Here is a 21262-nt window from a genome sequence, read left to right as displayed (position 1 = left end):
GGCCGCCCCGGGCAGTGGTGCAGAGTGGAGCACTTTCTCCGAGAAGCCCGATGAGATCAACCCCTGATCGGGAAGTGGTTTAGCGGGAAAAGGGCCACTTTAGGGAGGGGAAACCTGTCTGAAGTCAGTTTGGCCCGTCTTCATCCTGACCCGCCGTCGCCCGTAACCTTGAGCCGAGCGTCTGGACTCTGGCGCGTGCGTTCTTCCCAGACCCTTTTCATTCAGAAGTGCTATTTAGAGTGTAGGTCCTGCCGCTAGAGTCGGTGTCTTGGAGAGGAGTGAGTTGTTTTGTGTGTCTTAAAGGGTCTGTGTGTGTGTGTGGGGGGGGGGGGGGGCGTGTGCTGTCGGCGAAATCTTATCTTTGCCATTCATCACTCCTGGGACTTGGGACAAGCCCGCAAACCTCATGTAAACTGAAGCTCTTGGATTACATCGATGATCTTTGCCGACCTTTCTAGCTCCAAATCTTATAACGTGTCCCTGTTCATTTGCTGTCCTGTGTGTTACCAGCAGTGATTCAGTCTTGTTTTCTTCTTTTTTTAAAGCCTCACCTTCCATCTTGGAGTCAATACTGGGTATTGGCTCCCAGGCAGAAGAGCAGTCAGGGCTAGGCCATGGGGGTCAAGGGACTTGCCCAGGGTCACCCAGCTGGGAAGGGTCTGAGGTCAGATTTGAACCTAGGACCTCCCGTCTCTAGGCCTGGCTCTCCATTCACTGAGCTACCCAGCTGCCCCCTTGTTTTCTTTTTAAATACAAATTAAAAAGTCAAAATGGGAAAGGACCTGTTTGTTCAAAAATATTCATAGCTGCTCTTTGTGGTGGCCAAAAATTGGACAATGAGGGGCTGCCCTTCGATTGGGGAATGGCTGAACACATTGTGGTATCTGTTGGTGATGGAACACTATTGTACTGAAAGGAATGATGAACTGGAGGGACTCCATGTGAACTGGGACGACCTCCAGGAAGTGATGAAGAGTGAGAGGAGCAGAGCCAGGGAAACATTGTACACAGAGACTGTTACATTGTAGCACAATCGAATGTAACTGACGTCTCCATTAGTGGCGATGCAGTGATCCTGAACAACCATGAGGGATCTACGAGAAAGAACACACTCCACATTCAGAGGAAGAACTGTGGGAGCAGAAACACCAAAGAAAACAAGTGCTTGATCACATGGGTGGAGGGGACATGGCTGGGGACGGAGACTCTAAATGAACATCCTAGTGCAAACACCAACAACATGGAAGTAGTTCTTGATCAATGACACATGTAAAACCCGGTGGAGTTGGGCATTGGCTATGGGGGGGGGGGTGTAGGGTAGGGAAAGAACAGGAATCTTGTAACCATGGAAAAATATTCTAAATTAATTAATTAAATAAATAAGACTTTTCAAAACTTAAAAAACAAGACTGTAATCTGAACTCAACAACTCTTTGACTTCAAGTCGACATCACTCTTCTTAACATATGCTGTGTACCCACCAAGGCATCCTTCTCTCTTGTCTTCACCTGCTATTTCTTCCATCTCCTTGCCTTGGTTGCAACTAGTTCCCAGCTTTTCCTCACCCTAACCTCATGACATCTCTCCTCTCAAGTTGTAGTTCATGTACCATTTTCTCCATAAAACCTCTGCTGCTTCCCCCCGCTGACGGCTCCCTCTCTTTCTGTCTTTTTTCAGAATTAAAAATACTTATGTACACATCTCACACACATGTGCACACACATCTCACACACATATGCGCACACCTCTCACATGTGTACACACATCTCACATGTATATGCACACATCGCACACGCACACACACTCACATCTCACACACGCTCGCACACACACACCCCATCTCCCCTACAGAATGCAAACTTGTAGAACACGGGTATTCTTTCAGCTTTTCTACTGTCCTAGAAAGTGCCTGACATTGAGGAGGGAGGTGATCAGTCTGTCATTTTGTTGGCACGGAGGAGATGGTTTCTGACTGCTAGACAGATCCCAGGTTCCTGGAGGAGCTAATAATCCCGTGTTTCCTTGCGTGGACGTAACCGGACGCCTGTCACACGTAACAGCGGAATTCTAGTGCTCAGGGGCCCGCGTTCGCCTCGTGAACTCGGGGACTGCTTGGTAGCCCTGTGAGCTCGCCAGCGCCGATCAGCACTCCTCCACGCGAGTCTCCCGTCCCAGTGTAAGCGCACTGCGGCCACCGGGGAGCTGTGCTGTACGGCACACCTTCCCCCCGAGAGGGCCCCTTGGCAGGAAGCGGGCTGTATGGGGCACGCGCTGACGGCCCCTCACCGGGGGAAGGGCCGTCCCGTGGTCGAGCTCTCAGGATCTGTTGCGGAGGCCGAATCCACCCCTGGTCAGCAGAAACCCCCGATGCCTGTTTTGGAAGTGACACGATCGCCTGATCCGCGTGCAGCGTCTGGGGTCATTTTCCTCAAATGGCTCCGTCTTGCGTGGAGGTCGAATTCTTGGCCCGGGTTCGAAGTCCATCCCGTGCCGCGTGCGCGGTGACAGGCCTGCGGCGCCGTACAGGCCGGGAGGCCGGGGGCAGCGTGCTTGTCATCCGAGGATGTCCGTCCATGGAGCCCGAGCGGCATCCCCTGAAACCGCCGCGGATGACGATGTCCCGCCTAAAGAAGAGCCTGTTGTCAGAGAAGCCCCGGAGCGCACATCCTCCTCGGCTGCAGCCGGCTCCCACGCTCGTGCCACGTTCTGGGCCGACCCACAACTCCCAACCGGATCTTTCGCGGGTCCTGGAGCCGCTTCACGCCGTCGCGTGCGAGAAGACAGAGCGGGAAGGAGCCGCCGATTTCTCCTGAGAAAGGGAATCCCAAGGAGGCCTGGACAAGCCGCTGGCGGCCTGCGGGTCTGGGGGAGGCCTCGGTGGGCTCCTCCGCGGTGACTTCCTGCAGGGAGCCCGGGGCCGCTCCGTCAGGGTGCCAGATGGAGACCGATGAGAAGGACGGCCCAGACGGCCGCGTTCGGGGCCCGCCTTCTGGCCCGAGAAGTCGCCGTTCTGAGCCGAGCCTGAGCTAAGAACGGCGTAGCCCAAGCGATGGGCTCTGGAGGGGGGCCGTTAATAGGAATTGGGGGCCGTGTTCCATTCTCGGGAAAACGAGGCTAAGCTGAACTCGGCACCTCGGTCGCTCCGTCGCACGCGCCTCCTCCCTCTCCCCCTGGGGGCGCCGCCTGTTCCCACTCAGCCCCGCGTCCGGTCGGCGCAGGGAGGCCGGAGTTCTCTTACGGCACACTGAGCCTTGCTCGAAACTCGTCGTGTGCCCGGGACAAGCCTTTCGATGCTCTCATTGGGGGGCGGAGGCTCTTCGGGTTGGCACAGAAAAGAGGTTTGGTCGCTCCTGGGGCGTCTCTTGTTTTCAAGACGCCTTGTTAACCCTCTTTTCTTCCCGCTCGGCAGAAGAGCTTTTTGTGCTGCTCATTGTTGTGCTCCTCCGTTTTGCCGGTGCGCTCGGAGCCTGCGCACGGCCGGCGTGTCTAAGAAACGCAACAAAGCTCTCGCCCGAATCTCCTGACAGGTGAGAGAAATGCAGTGCCTGCCCCAGCCTCGGGTGGAGGAATCTGACCCAGGGTGTCTTCAACGGAGAGTTAGACACCAACGGTGTGAGTGTGTGTGTCTGCGTACATGAGTGTGAGTGCGTGTGAGCACATGTGTGCGTGAATGTGTGAGTGTGCGTGTGAGCGTGTGCATGTGTGTGCACGCGCATGTGTGTGAACATGTGTGAGTGCGTGTGTGAGTGTGTGCATGTGTGTGAGCACGTGTGCATGTGTGTGTGTGTGCATGTGCATGTGCATGGGTGTGAGTGAGCCTCTAATCACTTTGGAAGCAATAAAATGCTTCTGGACATCAGACAAGTCGAGCCGATGTTGGGCTCTGTTGGGGTTGCTTGAAAAGAATCATCCAGAGGGCAGACGGGAGGTCCTGGGTTCAAGCCTGGCCTCAGACCCTTCCCAGCTGCGTGACCCTGGGCGAGTCCCTTGACCCCCCGGCCTAGCCCTGACCGCTCTTCTGCCCATACGCAGTAGTGACTCCGGAAGGGGGGTCTAAAGAAAGGAAAAGAACCGCACGTCTACGGGAGGGAAGGGGGAGAGCCCGTCGAGACGCTGAGGCTCCAGTGTAGCAGGTCCCCCCAGGAGGTCATCTTGGGGAGAGGCTCTGGCTGTCCCTTCTGTCCACCCTCCTCTCCCCCCGCCAAGGCCTCGAGATCCACGACACACCCCAGAAGGGCCGCGCCGGCCTCCCCGGGCCCGCAGGGCCCGCGCTGTCCCTCGGCCCCGGCTGCTTCCGGAGCACAAATGCCCGTATTCTCCGTCCCGTTGTCCGTGCGGCCGTGTAGACGGGGGAGCTCTGCCCCCCGAAAGCTCGCCGATCCCGCTCACGGCCCGGTGGGGGCGCCTCGAACTAAGAGGATGAACGAGGAGCCCAGCGAGCGGGAGCCCGCTTGATTGGGAGCGGGAGGGCCGGGGAGGGCCATCAGGTATGCCGTCGGGCCGCCTCTGTCTGTCGCCGAGAGGCCTGCGCCGGAGGGGAAGGAGGGCACTAACTCATCAGGCATCGCTCCTGGGCCTTCCGTCCTGGAGCCACCGGGCTGTGCCTTGGAGACAGCCGAGCAGCGCTTGGGCGGCTGCTGACACGGTGCCTAGAATGCTGGGCCTGAAGAGCCCAGTCCTGGGTTCCAGTCCTGCCCAAGGCGTGTGGCCGCGGTGATCGGAGCACGCCACTTAGCCTCTGCCTTCCGGTCTGTAAAGTGGGGGCCGCTAGAGCAGCCCCCCCCCAGATTGCCGTGGGGACCGAGGAGGCGGCCTTCCTCGTAGGCAGGGAGCTTCGTAGCTGCTGCCGGCTTCTGCCCGTCCCCCAGAACCTAACGTGCCGGGGGCCCCTGGCACGAGCGCAGACGAGTCGAGGGCACAATGAAGAGGCGGAGAAGCACCCCCGGGAGGCTCAGAAGGAGCGTCCTCAAGATGGCGCCCTCTAGCCTCCGCGGAGGCGGAGGAGGAAGTAGAACATGTTTGCTGTGCAGGACCTGGCCCAGGCCCTGGGTGGGGAGCAGCAGGAAGGCAGGCGGGGCCATGGGGGGGAGGGCCGAGAGGAGGGGCAGGTCGCCCGCCTGAGGGGACCCTGGACCGGCCCCTGCACAGGCCCCAGAAGGGCCGCTCGCAGGGCTTCGGGCTCGCACGTCCTGGCCCTGAGAGGCGGCGGGCAAAGTGGGTTTTGGCTGAGGAAATCTCTCTGGCCGCTGTGTGGGACAGGTGGGGGGGGGGGAGTAGCCGCAGGTCACTGCCGACGTCCACCTGGCGGCCCGGGATGGAGCTCGGAGCAGGGGAGGCAGCGAGGGATGGGGGGGATGGGCGGTTGGCGCGAGGATGGCCAGGGCTGCCCAGGGGAGGCGGCGACCGACGCGGGGGTTGGCGCGAGGATGGCCCGGCTCGTGAAGGGCGACGGGGCCTGGACAGAAACGGGGAGGGGAGTGGGAGGAGGAGGCCGCCGGTTCCCTTCCTCCACTGGACGAGGCCTGCGAATGCTCCGGTGTTCCGGGAGCGTCAGACTAAAGCAGTCACACGAACACGACTCGGAAGCGAGCCCTGCCAAAGCTGCCGGTCTTGGCTTCAGTCCTCCTCTTCGTCTTTTCCAGAGCGGCCTCCCCGGCTGCCCAGAGTGGGCACCGGCCACGGGCCTCCCCCAACCCCGGGACAACTGGCCGCTGAGGCTTCTGCGATCGTTTGCCCAGCCTGGCGGATGGATGGCAGGTCAGGCTCGGCCGGCCTCTCCTCTGGGGTCGTCGCGAGTCCCCACGAGGAACGCGCGGCTTCTTCTGCCTCGGCGTGACCGTCACACGAGGCGCCCCGCGGAGGCCCGCTAAAAGCCTTCACGTCTGCGCGCTGCAAACGTGAGGCCTCGTTTCCGTTGAAGAGGGGCCGCGCTTGGTTGTCGGGGCTCCGGCCCATCGAGGCGAGCCGCAGAGCACCTCCAAAGGGGCCGGCCCGGGCGGCTTTGCCTGGCCGAGAGAGCCCCGTGACGGAGGTGCCGGCCAGTGAGCTCCCTGTGCGAGTCCCCTGTGGGGATTAGGGGAGGCCCTTGGCGGCAGGAACAGGGAGGGACTCGGCCCTCCTCACCAAGTCACCATCGAGGCACGCGGAAGACCCTGGATTCTGAGGGCGCCCGAGCACGCTTGCAGCGGGAATCCTGCGTTCTCAGTGCAGCCCAGGACCAGATTAGGGGGCCCGCTTGGGGGGCTGCTGGCTTGGGGTTAGCTCAGGCTCAGCTCACATTCCACTCGAGTAGGTGTGTGTGTGTGTGTGAGTGGGGGTGGGGGTGGGCGTGAGTGGGGGTGGGTGTGGGAGTGTGAGTGTGTGTGAGTGTGGGGGTGTGGGAGTGAGTGTGTGGGTGTGGGTGTGGGCGTGAGTGTGGGGGGTGGTGGGGGTGGGGGTGTGGGAGTGAGTGTGTGTGTGGGAGTGAGTGTGTGTGTGTGTGGGAGTGAGTGTGTGTGAGTGGGTGTGGGCGTGAGTGTGGGGGTGTGGGAGTGTGTGTGTGTGAGAGGGTGGGGGTGGGCGTGAGTGTGGGGGTGTGTGGGCGTGAGTGTGGGGGTGTGGGAGTGAGTGTGTGGGTGTGGGGGGTGGTGGGGGTGGGAGTGTGTGTGTGGGAGTGGGTGTGGGCGTGAGTGTGGGGGTGAGTGAGTGTGTGGGTGTGGGGGGTGGTGGGGGTGGGGGTGGGAGTGTGTGTGTGGGAGTGGGTGTGGGCGTGAGTGTGGGGGTGTGGGAGTGAGTGTGTGTGTGTGTGAGAGGGTGGGTGGGTGTGTGAGTGGGTGGGGGTGGGCGTGAGTGTGGGGGTGTGTGTGAGTGGGTGGGGGTGGGTGTGGGAGTGAGTGTGTGCGCGGGAGTGAGTGCGTGTGTGTGTGAGTGGGTGTGAGTGTGTGTGTGTGTGTGTGAGAGTGTGTGAGTGAGTGTGTGTGTGTGTGTGAGTGAGTGGGGGTGGGGGTGGGCGTGAGTGGGGGTGGGGGTGGGAGTGTGTGTGTGAGTGTGTGTGTGTGTGTGAGGGGGTGGGGGTGGGCGTGAGTGAGTGTGTGTGTGTGAGTGGGGGTGGGTGGGTGTGGGAGTGAGTGTGAGTGTGTGTGAGTGTGTGTGTGTGAGTGTGTGTGTGTGTGAGGGGGTGGGGGTGGGCGTGAGTGTCCTCCGCCTGAGCTGTGCCTCTCTTTCTGAGTAGCTTGGCGCTTCCCCCTCTCCTCGGGCTCCTTCCTGTCACAGACCGCCAGGGTGTTCTGGGAGTCTCTTCCTCAGGACGTGAGGGGAAGCTCGTCAGCAGACAGACGTGCGGGTGCCGCCTCGCTGCCGGCCGTTTGGGGGGCGAAGGCAGATTTCTCGGGCACGCTCGATGGGCTGGGAGTGGACGGCGTGTGCAGACGTTCTCTTCAGAGACAGGCCGAGACACTCCCCCGAGAGGGCGCCCACCTCGAGCTCGGCTCGCCTGAGGTTTGGTCCGGCGGTGGCGCTGCCCCTGCCCGGCGCCGACCTGGCCGAGGCCCCGTCTCTACAGGAGAACTTCAGAGACGCGCCGCAGGGACGTCCTCGGGGTGGGAGCTGCTGGCTCTGGGGGGGCGCCGCCTCCCTTTCCCGGCGTTCGCCCAAGTGACCCTTTCTCGATAGCAGAGAGCCGGCCTTGGAATGCCCGGGCAGCGCCCCGGACGACACAGAGCGGAGAGGTCTGGGGCGAGCGCCGCGCCTCTGTCCGGCTGGCTGCAGCACTCCGTGGCGGGGGACGCGGAACAAGGGCACCAAGACGCTGAGCTGTTTGTCGGGAGAGCCGGCGAGGCTGGGCCGGGGGGCAGCACCTGCCTGGGGCCTGGACCTCCCAGCTCTAGGCTCGGCGCGCGGCCCCGGACCCTAAGCCGTGTCGATGGAGCTGTGAGCTGGCCCGGCCATTGTGGAGAGCCCTGCAGTGATGGAGCTTCTGCGCCGCCCACTAGGGGCGTCCGGCCCTTCGCTGGCCTAGGCGAGACGGGCAGAGTCAGTGTCAGAAAGAGGAGGAGATCCGAGCCGGCCGAGGAGGCCCTCGTCCTTGGGACGCGCCCCTCTCGTTGGGCCTGGCGCTTGCTCTGCGCCCCGGACTCCCGGCTCGGAGGACTCCCGCTCGGAGGACTCCGGCTCGGAGGACTCCCGCCTCAGAGGACTCCCGCCTCGGAGGACTCGCCTCTCGGAGGACTCCCCGCTCGGAGGACTCCCGCTCGGAGGACTCCCGCCTCGGAGGACTCGCCTCTCGGAGGACTCCCGCTCGGAGGACTCGCCGCTCGGAGGACTCCCCGCTCGGAGGACTCCCGCCTTGGAGGACTCGCCGCTCGGAGGACTCCCGCTCGGAGGACTCCCGCTCGGAGGACTCCCGCTCGGAGGACTCCGGCTCGGAGGACTCCCGCCTCGGAGGACTCCCGCCTCGGAGGACTCGCCTCTCAGAGGACTCCCGCTCGGAGGACTCCCCGCTCGGAGGACTCCCGCCTTGGAGGACTCGCCGCTCGGAGGACTCCCCGCTCGGAGGACTCCCCGCTCGGAGGACTCCCGCCTTGGAGGACTCGCCGCTCGGAGGACTCCCGCTCGGAGGACTCCGCCTCGGAGGACTCCGCCTCGGAGGACTCCCGCCTCGGAGGACTCGCCTCTCGGAGGACTCCCGCTCGGAGGACTCCGGCTCGGAGGACTCCCGCCTCGGAGGACTCCCGCCTCGGAGGACTCGCCTCTCGGAGGACTCCCGCTCGGAGGACTCCCGCCTTGGAGGACTCGCCACTCGGAGGACTCGCCGCTCGGAGGACTCCGGCTCGGAGGACTCGCCGCTCGGAGGACTCCCACTCGGAGGACTCGCCTCTCGGAGGACTCCCGCTCGGAGGACTCCCGCTCGGAGGACTCCGGCTCGGAGGACTCCCCGCTCGGAGGACTCCCCGCTCGGAGGACTCCCGCCTTGGAGGACTCCCGGCTCGGAGGACTCCCGCTCGGAGGACTCCCGCTCAGAGGACTCCCCGCTCGGAGGACTCCCCGCTCGGAGGACTCCCGCCTTGGAGGACTCGCCGCTCGGAGGACTCCGGCTCGGAGGACTCGCCGCTCGGAGGACTCGCCGCTCGGAGGACTCCCGCTTGGAGGACTCCCGCTCGGAGGACTTGCCACTCAGAGGACTCCCGCTCGGAGGACTCCCGCTCGGAGGACTCCCGCTCGGAGGACTCCCGCTCGGAGGACTCCCGCTCGGAGGACTCCCGCTCGGAGGACTCGCCGCTCGGAGGACTCCCGCTCGGAGGACTCGCCGCTCGGAGGACTCCCGCTCGGAGGACTCGCCGCTCGGAGGACTCCGGCTCGGAGGACTCGCCGCTTGGAGGACTCCCGCTCGGAGGACTCCCGCTCGGAGGACTCCCGCTCGGAGGACTCGCCGCTCGGAGGACTCCCCGCTCGGAGGACTCCTGCTCGGAGGACTCCCGCTCGGAGGACTCCCGCTCGGAGGACTCCCCGCTCGGAGGACTCCCGGCTCGGAGGACTCGCCGCTCGGAGGACTCCCCGCTCGGAGGACTCGCCGCTCGGAGGACTCCCGCTCGGAGGACTCGCCGCTCGGAGGACTCCGGCTCGGAGGACTCGCCGCTTGGAGGACTCCCGCTCGGAGGACTCCCGCTCGGAGGACTCGCCGCTCGGAGGACTCACCTCTCGGAGGACTCCGGCTCGGAGGACTCCCCGCTCGGAGGACTCCCGCTCGGAGGACTCGCCGCTCGGAGGACTCCCCGCTCGGAGGACTCCCCGCTCGGAGGACTCCCGCTCGGAGGACTCCCGCTCGGAGGACTCCCGCTCGGAGGACTCCCGCTCGGAGGACTCCCGCTCGGAGGACTCGCCACTCTCCCCCAGAACTCGGGATGCGGCGTCTCCTCTGCCTGTCTTCACAGTTTGGCCCCTCACCAAAGGCGGCTCCAGACCGCCTGGCTTCTCTGGGCTCGTTTCTGGAAGGAGAGTCCCGCTGCTTAAGGGCTTCTCCCCACACGGGACCTCGTCCGGCCGAGCATCCAACGGCAGGTCAGTCACCAGAGCAACAAGGAGCCCCTAAGTGCCTGCTGCCGTCCTCCGCCTTTGGGGCTCCAGGGCTCGTCGTGCGTCCGGGCCCCTGCCAAGCCCCCCAGTCCTTCCTGCCTGTCTGACTCGGCGTCCCCCGAGCGAGCCGTGCTCGGGGCCTCCGTCTTGTCCGCCTTTTGCTGGTGTCCTCCGAAGCGCGCGTGGAGTCTGTAGAGGACCCCGTCTCTGCGTCTCCCCCACTCAGGCCGTCCATCTCCCCTCCTCCCGTTGTTCCGGCCGCTCCAGGTCCAAAGGCCTCTCCTCCCACCGGGCGAAGGCCCCGGCTGCCCGGCTGCCCGCCCGGATGCCCTCGCTCCTCCCGCCGCAGGCCAGAGGCCTCTTCTGGCGCCCTTCGGGCCCGGTTTATGGAGGACGGCGTGGCTGCAAGGGCCGAGCTCTTCTGTCCGACAGCCGGCCGAGGACCTGCCCCGGGAGGAGGGCGCCGCTACTGGGCCCGCTTCACTGATGCGAGGCCGGGCGCTGGGCTGGAGCATCAGCCTCCCGGGCAAAGGCAGGGGGACGCCGGCCACTTCTCCGGCCTCGCCAGGTCCTTCTGCACCAGACTCCTCCAGAGGAGCCAAAGGCCGGCTTCTCGCCTCCTCGCCTCCTCGTCTGCTCCGAAGAGCTGCCGGACTCCCAAGCAAGGCCGGAGCCCAGCGGACGGGGCAGCCGAGCCCACGGCAGACCGTGCTCCTGAAGTGGGGGGGGGGGGCGCGGGGACTGGACTGCCCCCCTCCTCCTTCCCCTGCTCAGTCGTGGCTCTGCAGCCTCAGTTTCCCCATGCCGCCTTGGAGCCGAGCCGGCCTCCCCCAGCCCACGGCCCGCGGTCAGGCAGGCCTGTGTGCAGTGGGATCCGCCGTGCATAGGAGTTTGCCGGGCTGGCCGGGAAGAGGACCGACATGTGCACCGGGAGCCAGCCCTGGACGCCTTCGCCTTGGCTCCCTCTCGCTGTCTCCCCGCCCCATCCGTGGCTCCCTGGGCCCAGCGACTCCTCCAGCGCCCGTGGGGCTCTCTCGCTGTGCCCAAGGCCTGGGGCCGAGCATGTCTGGCACTCGGGGCGCAGTTTGTGGCTGCGATGCCTCCTCCCACGTGTGTCCCCCCAGCCCGCCCAGCACCCCGTCCCCGGGAGGGGGAGGGGCCTCGTAGGAGGCTCTCTGTTAGATCTGGCCCTACACTAGCCGGTCACTGAGACGTCTTCCTGGGACCCTTCCAGGGCTGGGAGTCACACAAACGGCCCAGTTGTGCTTCCGGTGTGGGAATGTGAGCTGGGCCAGCGAAGGGGCCCTTCGACAGGTCTCCCGACTGCCAGCCTTCCAGGACGCTGATCACGTCTCCGCTGGATTGTGCGGCCTCTGATTGCCGCCACTTCCTGGGAAGAGCATCGATGACCAGATGACCATCGTCTTGGTGAAGTCGGCTTCTGTGTGACACCCTTTGGGGTTAGTGAAGCTTTTAGAGGGGTGCTGAGAGCAGACACAGCAGGAAGACCCGTCTGACTGTGAGACAGCGGCGGCTGCGGCTCCCGCCTCGCTTGTCCCAAGCCGGACTTGTGAGCGGCTCCGCACCTCTGGAACGAGGGCCGCGTCCTCAGGCAGTGCGTCTGCCCCTCTCGCGTGGCACCCACTTCTCCGTCACTCGGTGAGCGAGTCCCGCCAAGCCTGCCCTCCTCCGGGTTCGAGGTCCAGGTCAGGAGGAGGCGGAGGGCGCCGGCAGGGAGGATTGAGCTTTGGTCGGACGGGCCCTCCCCAGCCAGCTGCACCCACAGAGAGAGGCATCTCTGACCGTTCGAGGCTGCGCTCCATCAGGGCTCGTCCCGGCGAGAGGGAGCGGGAGTGGGCAGGCTCGGAAGAGGTCTGCCCGTCCTACAGAGGGGGTTGGGCTGGGAGAGGGGGCGGCGCCAGGGGCCCCTACCTGGCTCATAGAGGACATGGAGAGAGAGCCGGGCGGAGCGGGATCCCCGGGATTGCAAGCACTCCTCTTTGTCTTTGCCCCGGGCGTTTCCGGCTTTGCCAGGGGGCCGAGGGGCGGAGCTGGGCGTTGAGCCTCAGAGGCCTGGTCCAGAGAGGCGGGGCGGGGCGGGGCGGGGGCGGGGCCGACGGTGTGCTGGGCGAGCCCCTGGTCATTCCCTTCTAAAGAGACTCCCCTGGCGGCTGGGCCTGTGCTCTTCTGGTTCGAGCTTGTATGAATCCCTGACAGTGAGCTGTGGCGCCCGCTTCGAAAGAGCAGCGGCTCCTCGCCCGCCCTGGGTGCCCCCGATTCCTCTCACCCACAAAGTGCTCTCCGAAGTGATCCGAGGCACGCCGCAGAGCGAGCTTGGATGCCCAGAGTGCCGCGCTGCCCGCGTGGGGCTGGCCACGAGCTGCTTCTGCCACCCCCGAGCATTCTCTAAAAAGACGGGGAGCTTGTCAAGGCCCGATGCAGTGGGGGGTGGCCCTGCGCCAGCCCGTACCCCGGCCTTTGTCATCTTCTTCTGGGCCGACGTCCGGGATGGGCCTGTGGTTGGGGGGTTTATTCCCCCGCAATGGCGCCCCTGGCCGACAGCAGCCCTTTTCCCCATCCTCTTCTTGAGGCAGCAGCGATGGCAGCCAGGAGCCCCTTTTTGTGTCTTCGGGTATTCGGAGACACCACAAGCCTTTTACGCTACACTCGGGAAGTCGCTGCTCCGGCGCTTCCTGTGCACGTAAACCAGACGCACAGATGGCCGGGCCTCCTCGCACCTCCTCTCGTCCGGCCCTCGCCATCTCACCTGCCTCCATTCTCGTGCCTTTAGCTACGTTCTGCATGTGGACTGGAAGGCGACGCGACTGGGGGAGGTTCGGGGGAGGCTCCTGCGTCTACTGTACCTGTGAGAAGACCTGCCCTCCGTTGGGTCCGGGTCGCCCATTTTGTGAGAAACGCCTGTTTGGGGTTAGTTCCTCTTCTGGAGCGTGCCTGGCCTCGCCAGAATGCGCGGAGCGTCTGCTGTGGCCGAAGGGCTCGTCTTCTCGCGTCTACCCTTTGAGAGATCCCTAGGAAGGCCCCGCCTCGCGTCTGCACGGAGGCCCTCCTTACCTGATGAGGCTGGTGAAGCAGCTGAACGGCTTTCCGTCCTGTGCCTTTCACAATCGTCCCCCCATAGGTGGAGGGCTGTTGGGCCTCTCTAGGCCCAGCCCCGTGTCAGTGGGGTGCCGTGTGAGAAGCACGGCTCCCGGCGGCCAGCACAGAACAGAGAGATCCCTAGGCCTGGCCTCCATCCCAGAGAACCCATTACTCACTCAGTCGCTGTTCCTGTTCTTCCTAAGGACGGTAAGAGAGACTCGCTGCCGGGTAGAACTTCCTTGACTGAGGAAGTGTTTGCAGAAGGAGGCCTTCTAAGGGCTTGGCCTCACCCTCGAGCTAGCATGGAGAAGTTGTGATTTACTCCCTAAATGCCAGTCTTCAAGTTTATCCTTTAAAATAGTGGGGAAACCGGCTCATATCTCCTTTGAAAATGAGGTTTTTAAGGACATTTTTTCCAATTAAAGTTAGTTTTCCTTTTTTTTTTTATTTTTGTGCAAGATATTCATTGTACAAAGCCTTCCTTGGCTTTGATTTTGAAGGCTAAAGTCATCCATTATTTTAAGATTTGTTCTTATTATGTATTGCTGGTGTGGAATTGCTTTTTTGTGTGTGCCTATAAAAGTGCTGGGTAGGTCAAATGACACTGCAATAAAGTAAATACCAAAGGAATGTTAGAACTCCTCTGTTGTGCCGGGCACTGCTTTGAGTAGAGGCAGCTCAGCAGTCCCATGGAATTTAACTTAAACTGTGCTACTTTGTGTTTTTTAAAAATGGGGAAAATGTATCTATTGAAACACGGTGTTCTCTTTTGGCAATTCGCATAGGTAGAGTCCTAAAATATATACATACATCACCTGATTAACATTTCACAGTAAAAGACTGAACAGTGTGAGAATTACAGTCACATAAACAATTAGGTGTAACTTAGAAGTTATTTTTGTCGCTTTAAGGAAGCTAGGACTGAGAAAATTAGTTTAATTGCCATAATTACTCCTGGCATTGAAGCACTTGTCAGTTAAAATTTATTATTTGTGCCTTTACTAGCTTCCCCTCCCAAATATTTATGATATTGTCAGTTGTTAATGAAATCAAAGGTGAAATAAATATTTTGAAGAAGCATCACAAACCCAATTTAATTTATTATTACTATGTGACTTTGAGCAAGGAACTTAACCTCCCAAGGCCTCAGTTTCCACATCTAAGACATTTAAACTGGAGCTTACACATCCACATGATTGCTGTTGCTTCGCAGTGCAGATTATCTTGTTTTCTTGTGCTTTGAGCCGGCTGAGTTAGCATCATAGGCTCAGGCCATGTCATCCTGGAATAGCCCAAGATGTCAGGAGAGAAAGCATCCCCTGTATTAGCTAATGGGGAACACAGAGGGAATGAAAAATAACAACTCTTGAGGTTACGACTTATTAAATGAAAAATGCTGTGAAAAATGGAAATCGGTCTGACAGAAAGTAGGGTTAGAACAAAATCTTAACACCAAAAGCTGTAACATGCCAAATGGAAGATTATTGCACCATCAAGAGCTAACAAATATAAAGAATTCTGAAAAACTAGACATTTTTATCAATATGAAGTATGTAGAACAAAGTAAATTAAGCCAAGTAAACAATTTATAATAACATACAAGGAAGCAGCTCTGAAAGACTTCACATAAGTGTGAACAAAGTCTCCCTTCCTGCCTTTAGGCTTAAAAGAAAGGAACCATCAGTGTGAAATGAGGCGTGGGATTTTTTCTTTTCTTTTTTTCCCCAGATATATCCTTTTATTTTATTTAGGGAGAAGGTAATAAGTAAATATTTTATTCCAATTTGGTTCATTAAATTATCAAGCCCCTAGTAAGTAAGGAGTGCTATATTAGCATTACTTTGTTTTCCCAGTTTGTCTTTTTGAAAAAGAATATATTCCCAAATATCTCAGTCCCTCCCTTTCATCCCCACACCATAAAAGGTATCACCTGACCCCCCCAAAAAGTGTATATAAATTGTCTTTTCTTTTTTTATTCATCAATTCTTTCTCTGGAGGTAGATATTCACAAGTTATTCCTCAAAAAATTAACATTCAAATATTCTATAGTTATATGTAATGTCTTCTTGGTTCTATATTCTTTGTGATTTCATGTTGTATGTTGTAAGGATGATATTAGAAAATCAGTCTTGTTTTATTAATTTAAGGATAATTAGTAAAGTGGCTGCTTGAGACAAGACCTGGAGTTGGAAGCAGAGCTGAGAGAGCAGGTTAATTTCAACTGCTGACAGTTATAACCACTTTTCTGTGTCAATGACTCTCTCTGGCAGTTGGCACCCAGACACTCTCTCCCAGGGCTGGAGGAGGGAACATCTTTGCCTCTCTCTGTCTGAGGGAAAGACCTGAAGGAGCTCAGGGTTCTCCTTTCCCAACTTGGGAAACACTAGTGACAATCTAGTGTGGTTTTTATAGATTGTTTAACTCTGAGAAGACCAAAAAGAACCGGGTCTTTGGTTTAGACTCTAAGTCAGTTAAGACTCAGAGTCCTAACTGGATTCTTGTTGAGACTCAACCAGCTAGCCTTTGCTATTTTATAATTTGAAGGCAAAGTTAAGATTTATAAGGATAATAGTGGTACTTTTTATTTAGACAGCATAAATTTGGGTTAGTTAGATCAGGGAGGATTAGTGTAGCCTGTGAAACACAAGAGAAGTGGTTCCTTTTGGATTTAGAATCCCTTGGAATTAGAAATCCTCTATTTCCTTATATATTTCAATAAACTTTTTATGTTTATAATAAGAGTCTTTTTAGCTTCCTTGTGCCCGGTCCTGAAGGGAAGTTCACATTTGAGCTTCACTTCATCACTGAGGATACTTTTGATGACCTCTGTCAAAAGTATCTGAACAACGTCTTTACAAGTTTTTTTTTAATTAACCTCTTCATTGTTTCTTAAGGGAACACTTCCATCACAATCATGTACCACAATTTTAGTCATTCTCATCATTCCCCATCTGACAGATCTCCTCCATTTCAGTTCTTTGCCTCTACAAAGAGACCTATTATAAATATTTTGGAGCATAATGGTTCTTTTCCTTTTTCCCTGATCTCCCTAGAAAACAGCCCCAGAAATGGTATTGCTGGATCTAAGAATACACACAATCTAGAACTCTGGTTAATTACAAATTGCTCTCCAAAATGATTAGATTATTTCAGTTTCACTAACTGTGTTAATATCCTCATTTTTCCACATTTCATCCAGTGTTTATTTTTCCTTTTTCTTGTTTTAGCCAGTCTGATAGATGTGAGAGGTGTGAGATATCTCAGAATTGTTTTGATTTGCATTTCTCTAATCAGTGATGATTCAGAGCATTTTTTTATATACCCATATATGACTTTGATGTCTTCATCCAAAAGCTGTCTGTTCACGTCTTTTGGCCATTATCAATTGGGGGATGGTTCTTCTTCTTATAAATTTGACAGAGTTCTCTATATGCTTTAGATATGAGACCTCTGTCTAAAAAGCTGTCTGTAAAATTCACATACACACATTTTCAACTTTCCTGGCAATCATGGCCCCACTATGTTTATTTGTACAAAACCTTTTTTAATTTAATGTAATCAGAATCATCCATCTGTATCTTATATCCTGTTTTTTTAGGTGAAGCCTCGCTTCATGTTTAAACTTTTTGTGGGACACAGTACAGCACTTGGAGTACACATTCATTGCTAAAAGTCTGGCAACATTAACAAAATACATAAAACTAGATGAACAAGTGTGGGGTTTTCCTTAATGGACTTCCCTGACCAGCAGGGTCCCACAAGGGAAGGGGCTCACCTTTGTGATGGGACCCGAGGAGAGGTAGGAACCGAGAACCAGGGTGGAAATGAAAGACACGGACAAATCAGTGATTGGATAGGGCAGGCAACCCCTATGATTTTCCTTAAGGAGGAAAATGAGGATAATGGAATACAAGGTGGTTGAGGAGATTAAGATAGAGAATGAAGGCCGAGATGGTTCCAGCCTCGGGGAAGGAGAAGGTCAAGAAGAGAGAGACATAGTCATTGAGGAGCCCAGTGGAGCTCCATGGAAGGGAGAAAGGCCAAGAGAAAGTTCATGGGATTGCCTCTGAATTTATTCATGTCCTGCTTGGGCGGTACTCCCAAGGACGTAGTAACCACATCACAAAGTATAGACAATTAAGATTGGGTGGCAAGGTAGAGGGAACACCTTTTGGGCGTGTAGGACATAACCGCGCTTTCCCGGGCAAGTCTCCGAACATGTTAATGGACTTGTGTTGGGCAATAGGTCTCGTGATCAGGTCAAGGTTACCTTCACAAACCTTATCGGTAAAGCCTCATGCTTGGAGACACAGTAGTAATACAGTCATCTATATTTCATAGATGTGAATATGCTTGGGATGCTACAACAGGCAAAAAGTGTATGGCTCCAAAAATGATTCTTGCTTTCATGTCAAAAGCAACCACGAATCAATTTTGAATAATACCAAAGAATAGAAGTAAATCAGTTCATGATTTTGTGTTTATATAACGTATGCTGTGCTCATGAATGACAAATAAACTTGTAGACATTCTTCAGTTAACCCAGAAATATTTATGAAGAGCCCAAGATATGTTGGGATTACAAAAGGAGGCCCAAAATCAGTTACTGAGGTCACAATCTAATAGAGGACAACATGCAAATAATTGTTAAAAAAAAACATATATACAAGATAAATTGGAAATAATAAACAGGGAAGCTACCAGAATTCAGGGAGAACAGGAAAGATTTCCCATAGAATGTGACATTTTAGCTGTGATTTGCAGGGAGCCACGAGATGAAAATTATTCCAAAAACGAGGGGAAAGCAAGACAAAATGCTGGCGGGCCACTGTCCTAGGACCACTGAACATGTGGATGGGTTGGAGAGGGAGGAGGGGAGAAAAGCTCACGGTGTTAAGGAACGTGAAATTGGACATTGCTTTTTTCTCCTATTAATACTTGATCAAGCTAGCATAGATTTCATATTCTCCTTTGCTGTACGTGCCCAGATTCCCGACTCTTGCAGGTAACTTCAGCTCTTGGGTTTTACTTTGGGGCTGTCCATTGCGGCCCTTCCCTCCCCAACCCTCTGACGTTCCAGAGAAACCTGATTAACCTCGATCAGTCTCCCGGTTTAAAACCCTTTGCCCGAGAACTAGTCCCGTTACCTGAGCGCATCTCCCGTCGCCCTGCCACGAGGGCTCCAGGCTAGCCGGTGGACCGAGCTGTGTGTGAGTTCAGGGCCTGGGGACTCTGCTGCTGGAGGCGTGAGTGCATGAGGGCCGTCGGGCCCTTGGCCGTGAAGGTGGCTGAAGCAGGTGCTGGGCCTAGGCTGGTCAGGCGCCAGAATCATCCTCTGCGCCCGGGCCGTGGCCAGCCGTCCCCACGTCTATCTCACTGCTAGGCTTGTGCGACTGGAAGAGAGAATGAGGCGGACAGCTCCGGGCAGCTCTGCCTCCACTGGCTCCGTGCCCAAGGCCAGACCTTCCCTCGTGATGAAGGACGCACAGCAAGAGTAAAAGGTGCTGTCGGCCCTCAGTCATAGTCAAAGTCACTAGCCTTTCTCAGAACCTTTCCTCTTCCACAGCCTCTGCACACGCCTAGTGGGGGAGATTCTCCGGGGGCCGGACAGCCTTCTGAGAGGGGGTGAGCACGTTTTAGACAGCCCAGAGATGGCCATTTGTCATTTCTGATGGGTTGTTCGGATCCCCTGACAAGATCTTGAAAAGGAACTTGTTGTTTTACGTTTTCTTTCTGTACGTCATTTCTTAGACAGTCGTCTAGGCAGAGCGTGCTTTAAAGAGTCCCTCAGCTTCCCCGGGCTTAGCTTCCGCTCACACGGGGGAGAGCCGAGGAAGACCTACTAGGCATTTTTGTGTCGGCCTTGATTTCCGCCATCTTTGATGTCATCCGTGTTGCAGCGTCTCTTACAAACAGAAACTTCCGAACCATTTCCCCGAGATGCAGACAAATGCCTTCTGCAGGAAGAGCAGCAGTTCTTCACACAAATAAACACAAGTAGCTGAGTCTGGACTCCTAAACTCTTACCAGCATTTTGTCATTCTCAGACTTCAAGGTGAGAAATTGTGCGCTTTTCTTTGGTCTGGCAGTCAAAGAAAAGAGGAAGCAACTCTGGTATTACGGATATTTCTGACAAGTCTCATTTCCAAATTCATTCCGCCCCAGAGACAAGTGGTTGAAAATGATAGAGTCCAAAATCAGCATGCCAAGCGGAACCCTGAGGCGCGTCCCTTTTATCCTAGGAATCGAGGACAACTCCTCGGGAAACCAAGATGGACAAAGAACACCCTTGGCCTAAAACTAGAAGGGATTCAACCTGCAGAATAGTTTGGCCTCCGTCTGAAACTTTTGATTATATTTTGCAGAAATGAAGATCCTCACCCATTTCAAATGAATTTTTGGCTTTGCTGGGAAGAAGCTCTGTCCAGAGTCTTGCAGAGTTACAAAGGGCCCATTGACTTCTCTCTAGCCTATTTTACCTTCTCCTTTCGGAACGATCTCATTTTTGCTTTCTCCCCTTCCTGCCTTCCAATTTACTTTCCTCCTAACAGAGATGAAGTCTCTGAAGCTGAGGAACAGCCTGTGCCATGTTCCCTCTGCAAAAAAGACTGACTGGAGCTATAGTTACTGTGAGATCTTATCAGCATTTTGGTCCCTCCAACCTTTTCACTTGGAAGGAGGCATTGCTAGATTTGACGAGGACCCTGTAGCTGTTATTGCTCGGTTCTGGGCAATCTTTGGGCATATAATCTCACCTAGGGACAGAGAGCTGACTGAATGGAGACTCTTCTCTCCAGGGTAAAGAACTGCGATTACAGAAGCAGCCAATAGACAAGTCCAGATCCTGCTGGTGCAGGGGGGCTTTCTAATTGGCCTCTGAAAGACCCCCTCTGCAATCCTAACAGTCCAGCAGATGACTACAGGCCTGTCTTGTCTAATTTAAAATCCACCAGCAGGTCTGCCCAGCACACATCCTCTTTGTTTTGGGCTGTCCTTGTAAATTGAAGTACTTTACTTTTTCTGTGGCCTAAATACAATGAAGAACTTTCTCAGAGAAAAATTTTCTCTTGCGCTGTAGACTTTTAGGGAATTATGAGCACTTAAGGAATGCCTGGCCAGCAAGTACCTAGCCATCTTTTGGGCAACATTTTCCTGTGGCCTTCTCACCCAAAGGAAAGAAGGTAGAGTTAGACCTGCAGTAGAACAGAAAGACAATCTGTCTGTCTCTCTTCCCCCTTCTTTCTCCTTCACTCCCTGCCCTTCTCTCCCTCTTCCAACCCTGACTGATTTGAGATTACTGAGACAGGCACAGATAAGAAGGAAGTCTCTTCCCCTCTCTGCTTTTCTAACTCTGGTCAAATTAAAAGCAGACAAGAAGCAAGATAAGAAAGAAAAGGACTTTTGTTATGTGTTCTGTAGAAATCTTTTGTAGCATAGCATAAGAAAAAATTTGTGGCTTCTAGATTTAGATTTTGAGACATGTTTTACAAATTATATACTATCTTGGTAAAAATTTAATTGGATATTAAAATTTTGGGAAAAGCAGAACCCTATAATAACATATCCAGAGGGATCCCCCTAGAAAACTTAAATACTTCTTGGGACCAGGAGAAATTCCTGATTTGACTGAGAATGACAGAGAGCTTGCTATTAAATTATGTGCTAATGCTTCCCCATCTTTTTCTTATGTCTTATCTTCTCCCTCCTTCCTCTTCAGTGGGAAAATTTGAACATGGTGCCCCTCTTTCCCCAAAACTAGCCAGAAAAACCCAACCTTTTAAGTTCCTCTGCTCTACATGGAGCAGAAACCACCCGGGAGTTCTACATGGGATGTAAAGAAACCTCAAATTTAAATTTTAATGAGGATCCTGTTAGTTATTCCTTTTTGGGCTTCTCTTGTGTCTCATGTTTGGGCTTCAAATATTTTTGTTTAGGTCTGGCTTATTCCTCAGAAATGCTTGGAAATTTTCCATCTTATTGAATGTCCATTCCCCACCCCACCCCCCCAATGGTTTCTTTCTGGCTGCTTGAAGAATTTTCTCCTTAGCTTGGTGGCTCTTGAATTTAACTATTACATTCTTCGAAGTTTTCATTTGAGGATTTCTTTTTGGAG

General features: G+C 55.8%; 1 protein-coding gene across 4 annotated transcripts in view; it reads left to right on the top strand.

The window, feature by feature from the left end:
- The window catches only part of NRIP1 (nuclear receptor interacting protein 1), a 102940-nt gene that overhangs the window by 65492 nt on the left and 16186 nt on the right, over positions 1-21262 (top strand). The window contains exon 1 of one of the 4 annotated variants that reach the window (XM_056825950.1): positions 12186-13356. The exons of the other annotated variants lie outside the window; for them this stretch is intronic. The gene's annotated coding sequence lies outside the window, so the exon portion shown is untranslated. Of the gene's footprint in view, positions 1-12185; positions 13357-21262 lie in introns of those variants that run through there. 4 annotated transcript variants of the gene reach the window in all.

Source organism: Monodelphis domestica, chromosome 4 (assembly GCF_027887165.1).
Source record: "Monodelphis domestica isolate mMonDom1 chromosome 4, mMonDom1.pri, whole genome shotgun sequence".
NCBI classification, from domain to species: Eukaryota; Metazoa; Chordata; class Mammalia; order Didelphimorphia; family Didelphidae; genus Monodelphis; species Monodelphis domestica.
The sequence above is the reverse complement of the archived record's forward strand: the minus strand, read 5'-3'. Positions and strand labels throughout refer to the sequence as shown.